The following is a 6,622-nucleotide window of genomic DNA, read 5'->3' on the forward strand; positions in this document are numbered from 1 at the left end:
AGAATCAAATCAATTATTTGGAGTATGAGGAAGCAAAAAAAAAAAAATCAGAAGAGCAAAAAGAAAAAAGAATCCAAAAATATGAAGATAGTGTAAGGAGTCTCTGGGACAATTTTAAGTGTACCAACATTCGCATTATGGGAGTGCCAGAAGGAAAAGAGAAAGAGCAAGATATTGAAAACCTGTTTGAAGAAATAATGGCAGAAAACTTTCCCTTGAAAAAAGTAGATTTACATGAGGAACCCAAAGAGGCCCACACCAAGGACACATCATAATTAAAATGCCAAGGTTAAAGACAGAGAGAGAATCGTAAAAGCAGCAAGAGAAAAGTAGTTAGTTACCTACAAGGGAGCACCCATACAGTTGTCAGCTGATTTCTCAACAGACACTTTGCAGGCCAAAAGTGAATGGCAAGAAATACTCAAAGTGATGAAAAGCAAGGACCTACAACCAAGATTACTCTACCCAGCAAAGCTCTCATTTAGAATTGAGGGTCAGATAAAGAGTTTCACAGACAAAAAAAAAAAAAAAAAAAAGCAAAAGGAGTTCATCACCACCAAACTAGCATTACATGGAATGTTGAAGGGCATTCTTTAAGAGGAGGAGGAGGAGGAGGAGGAGGAGGAGGAGGAGGAGGAGGAGGAGGAGGAGGAAGGAGATATGAACAATAAAATGGCAATAAATAGGTTTCTACCAACAACTGAATTTAAAAATCAAAATAAATGACCCTAGCCAGCCGTGGGCAAACTACAGCCCGGGGGCCGGATCCGGCCCGTTTGAAATGAATAAAACTAAAAAAAAAAAAAAAAAAAAAAGACCGTACCCTTTTATGTAATGATGTTTACTTTGAATTTATATTAATTCACACAAACACTCCATCCATGCTTTTGTTCCGGCCCTCCGGTCCAGTTTAAGAACCCATTGTGGCCCTCGAGTCAAAAAGTTTGCCCACCCCTGCTTGGCTCGGTGGATAGAGCATCAGCCTGCGGACTGAGGGGTCCCAGGTTCGATTCCGGTCAGGGGCATGTACCTTGGTTGCGGGCACGTCCCCACGGGGGGCTGGCTGTGCAGGAGGCGGCTGATCGATGTTTCTCTCTCATCGATGTTTCTAACTCTCTATCTCTCTCCCTTCCTCTCTGTAAAAAATCAATAAAATATATTTTTTAAAAAAATCAAAATAAATGAACAAGAAATCTAATGAACAAAATAAACTGATGACTAAAATATAATCAGAGGCATGGAAACATGGAACAGACTAATGAATCTCAAAGGGAAGGGGTGAGGGGGGCGGTGGGAAGAGATTAACCAAAGATCTTATATGCATATGTGCATTACCTATGGACACAGACAATAGGGTGGTGAAGACCTGTGATGGTGTGGGAACTGGGTGGAGGGGGGTAATGAGGGTTGGGGGAGCGAAGGGGGCGTCTGTAATACTCTCAACAATAAAGATTTAAAAAAAAACAAAAAAACCCTAAAAATAAATAAATAAATAAAAGATTGATAACATTGAGCCTTGGTCAGTGTGGCTCAGTTGGTTGAGCATCCTCCCATGCACTGAAAGGTCACCAGTTCAATTCTCAGTTGGGGCACATGCAGGAGGCAACCACTTGATGTTTCTTTCTCACACTGATGTTTCTTTTCCTCTACCTCTCCCTTCCTGTCTCTCTAAAAATCAATATATTTTTTTAAAAATATTGATAGCATTGAGTGCTGATCAGTATACAGGTAGATACACTCAAATACATTGTTGATAAGACTGTATGTTGGTGAAAACATCTTAGAAGGTAATTTGACAATGACTATTAAACTTCCAAATGTGCATATCTCTGACCCAGCATTATCTTTCTAATAATCTTCCCACAGAAATACACGCTTATTTGCACAAAGATGTACATACCTTTAATATGTTCATTGCAGCATTGTTTACAATAGGAAAATAATTGAGATTACCCAAATGTTTACCAGTAGATCATATTCAAGGAATATTATTTATATCAAGGAATATTATGCAAGTATTAAATTAAAACAGTGTTTCTCAAAAAAATAGTTACCATATGGTTCATCAATTCCACTTCTAGGTATATAGAATTGAGAAAATTTAAAAGAATTGAAAGCAAGGACTGGAACAGATATTTGTACACCCATGTCCATAGCAGCATTATTCATAGTAGCCAAAAGGTGGAGGCAACCCAAGTATCCATAGACAAATGAATGGATAAACAAAATATAATATATACATACAGTGGAATATTATTCAGCCTTAAAATGGAAGAAAACTCTTACACATGCTACAACATTGAGGACATTATGCTAAGTGAAATAAGTCCATCACAGAAGGACAAATACTATATGATTCTATCCAGTAGTACCTAGCATAGGCAAATTCATAGACAGAGATTAGAATGGTGTTGCCAGGAGCTGGGAGGAATGGAGAATGAGCAGTTAGTGTTTAATAGGTATAAAGTTTCAGTTTTACAGGATGAAAGTTCTGGAGATGGGTGGTGGTAATGGATTGCACAAACAATGTGAATGTACTTCGTGCATATGAACTGCACACTTAAAAATGGATAAGATGATAAATGTTATGTGCATTTTATCACAATCTTAAGAAATATTTTTAGCCTGACTGGTTTGGCTCAGTGGATAGGACGTCGGCCTGCAGACTGAAAGGTCCCAGGTTCGATTCCAGTCAAGGGCATGTACCTTGGTTGCAGACACATCCCCAGTGGGGGGTGTGCAGGAGGCAGCTGATTGATGTTTCTCTCTCATCGATGTTTCTAACTCTCTATCCCTCTCCCTTCCTCTCTGTAAAAAATCAATAAAATATATATTTAAAAAAAAGAAATATTTTTAAAGTGCTACTTGATATTATGATACTATTAGAGTTTATTACTGACTTAAAATTTTTTTAAAAGAATGGTGGTAGATCCACAGTGTCCAATGGTGGGAAGAGCACCTACAAATATATTAAACAAAAGAGGCGACACAGAAAAATTTTTATAATGTGATCCCATTTATGCAAAATCCCACAACAAAGATTTCCACTAGGGTATCTATAACAAGCCAAATCTATACACAGGAAGACCTGGTAGCTTTGAGGAGCCACCAAAAGATAGGGGCATCCAAATGGGGGGTTCCACCCCAGCCAGAGCAACCATGCTTTTATCAGTTTCATAAATGGCAATTCTACATAAGATTGCAGTTGAAAGGGCAGCTTTTCAGCTTTTGAAAATCCCGTTGATCCTCAAAATCCCGTTGACACATACAAAGCTGCAGCGAGGCTAGAGAGCTGGTCCGCGAAGGAGCTGAGCTCATAGGTCCAGATTTCCTGTAGCCCACCACACCCATGTGTTCCTAGAAACCTTCAGTGCCATTCCCTTTACCTCAGCAGCCCCTCACCCCCCACTACTAATTCTATGCCCGGGCACCTGACAAGTGACAGTGACGCCTACGCAGGCCATTCTCCTGGACTCTCAGGGAGGGGGCGGTACAGCTGAGCACCAGGCTTACAAGAGGGAAACCCACAAGCCCCTTTTCCAGTCTTGGGGACTCCTCTGCCCAAATGAGCACCAACAGGGCCCATGCAGGGGTTGGACCTAGGGAGAGGGATCCTCTGCCCCTTCACATCAAGGATGGGGATAGAAAGGATGCCCATCCCAAACCTTGGTCTACCCTTCCTCTAGGCAATTCTACATAAGATTGCAGTTGAAAGGGCAGTGGTTCTCAACCTGTGGGTCGCGACCGCTTTGGGGGTCGAACGACCCTTTCACAGGGGTCGCCTAAGACCATCGGAAAACACATATATAATTACATATTGTTTTTGTGATTAATCACTATGCTTTAATTATGTTCAATTTGTAACAATGAAATTACATCCTGCATATCAGATATTTACATTACGATTCATAACAGTAGCAAAATTAAAGTTATGAAGTAGCAACAAAAATAATTTTATGGTTTGGGGGTCACCACAACATGAGGAACTGTATTAAAGGGTCGCGGCATGAGGAAGGTTGAGAACCACTGCTCTAGATCAAGTTAGCAGAGCAATCAGCAGAGGGACAAAGCCAGGAAATAGTTAACCCAGGGAAGAGCAGCAGAAGCCAATTGATCCCCAGCCCCTCCTGGTTGGGCAATAAGGCCTCTGAGGGCTGCCTTTCCTGACCTCCCTTTGGCGCCACAGCTTCCTTTGGACAGTCACAGCTTCCAACCTGCCTGGTGGTGGGGGTTGGGAGCTCAAGGCAGGTCAGAAAGGATGAATAGTGGTGACGGGAGGGAACCATCAGGCTCTGCATTTGGGGGAGTTAGAAACAGGCAAGACCCCAGAGGGTTTGCCACCTGACAAGACTGGCAGCTACAGGAATAGAGGTGAGAGGCCCTGGGATGTAGAAAACCCTGGAAACTACTTCAGAGAACTGGAGAGTCAGTCCTGGCATCCCTGTGTGCCCTTGGGAACTTTGATCACCCTCTCTGGGCCTCAGTTTCCTCATCTGCAAGACTGAGAGGAGAGACTATCACAATTTCCTTTCTTTCTTTCTTTCTTTTTTTTTGTTGTTGTTAATACTCACGCGAGGATATTTTTTCATTGACTTTTAGAGAGAGTGGAAGGGAAGGGGAGAGAGAGACTTGAGTGATTGCCTCCCACACACATCACACCGGGCAGGGGATTGAGTCTGCAAACGAGGTATGTGCCCTTGACTGGAAATGAACTCGAGACCTTTCAGTCCGCGGGCCAAGGCTCTATCCACTGAGCCAAACCAGCTAGGGAATTTTTTTAAGTATTTTTTTTTAATTGATTTTAGAAAGACAGGAAGGGAGAAGGATATATAGAGAGAAACATTGATTGGCTGCCTCCTGCACGCTCCCCCCCACCCTCCACACACACACCCCGGGGAACGAGCCCACAACCTGGACATGTACCCTGACTGGGAATCAAACCAGTGATCTCTTGGTTCATGGTTCACCGCTCAATCACTGAGCAACACCGGCTGGGCCAAAGTTTTCTTAAATCAAAAATTGTGTATGCCACATAATTTTTTTAAATAATCAATTTTTTAAAATCAAAAAGGGGGTTTATAGACATCTGGGCATGACTCACATTAAGTTGGGAAACCACACTGCTGTCTGTTTTTCTGTTGCCAATAATTCATGATGTCAATTTTATGATGAAATTTTAGATGAATTAGCCTTGACCAACTGGAAATGATATAGTTACCTTTCAGTTTAGAGTCCAATGTCGTCGAAGAGGCCCCATTCAGCTAACTCAGCTCCAGCAATAGTCACCCCTGCTGTGGTGAGACTTGCACACTGAGTAGTTTCAAAAAAAAGCCCTAGGCAGCCGTGAGCCAGAGGCAGGCAGGTGCATTTGGCAGCCTGAGGTTCAGCTCAGGCCCAGGGAGAGGATTCAGGCCAGTTTTACCCAAGACCAGAGGCTGCTGTCAAGGTGGGAGCTGGGGCTGCAGGAGGAAGCTGAGCTGGCCCCTAGTGCTGGGAGGCGGGGCCCTGGGGAGACTGGGAGGCATTTTTGGCTATCTAGGGAGGAAGTGGGAGCCCGAGGCAGGGAATAGAGTGGGGAGGAGTTGGTAGTGAGAGATGGATGTGCCTAATGCTCTTTCCTCCCTCCCACCCACTCCCTCTCTCTCCTCTGCCTCATGATGTGTGCTTCCTGTAGAAGAGGGACCCGGCGTCAGAGACCCCGGCTTATGACCTGGGCCCTTCCTCTCAGGGTCATACACTCTCTGGGCCTTGGTTTCCTCTTCTGCAAAGTGGGGGTCTCTGCTGTCTCCGTCGTCCTCATGGAGTTAGGAGAACAAATGAGAGATGCCCAGGACAGCACAGCGCGGAACCCACAGAAGGCGTCTCCACTGAACAGTCACGTAACCTGCTGCCTCAGAGCCGGGCTGCTCCGGCTCCTGTCCCACCAGGAAGCCAGAGGAGCTGGTTCCATCACTTACCTGGCAGAACTTAGTCTCACTTTCCCACCTGACAAACGGGGGTGGTGCCTATTGTCTTCCTACATCATGAAGTTGTGCTGCAAATCACAGCAGATCATGTGAACGCCAGCGTTTAATATATTGTTCATCATAATCATAATAACAGTACAGAAGAAAGTTCACACTCTTGGCCTGCGCTCGAAGCACCTCAGCAGGCTGACAATGCCCTTTATGCATAGCTGTGCACCTGGCAGGAACTCTGGCCCTCCCCGGGCTCTTAACATCCTGGGCCTCTGAGTACTCCACATCTCAGCATTCAAGTCACATACCCAGCTGACTATGGCTAAATTAATGAGCTCCTGTCTTTTTGCTCCAGGGAACTGCCAGCTCTGGGAATACATTGGGCTGTGAGTTCCTCAGACTGCCACTTCACTAGCACTTAGTGCAAAAGATAGCGCGTAGTTGGCACTCCATATGTGCGGAATAAATGAACGGGGGGCGGGGGGGGCGGGGTTGTGTCTTTTTAAAATCCTCACCAGATGATATTTTTTTCCATGTATTTATTTATTTATTTATTTTTGGCAGAGTGGAAGGAAAGGAAGAAGGGAGGGAGGTCAGAAGGATGGGAGGGAGGGAGGGAGGGAGCAGAGACAGACATCCACGTGAGAGAGACACATGGATGACAC

Source organism: Myotis daubentonii, chromosome 4 (genome assembly GCF_963259705.1).
Source record: "Myotis daubentonii chromosome 4, mMyoDau2.1, whole genome shotgun sequence".
Lineage (NCBI taxonomy): Eukaryota > Metazoa > Chordata > Mammalia > Chiroptera > Vespertilionidae > Myotis > Myotis daubentonii.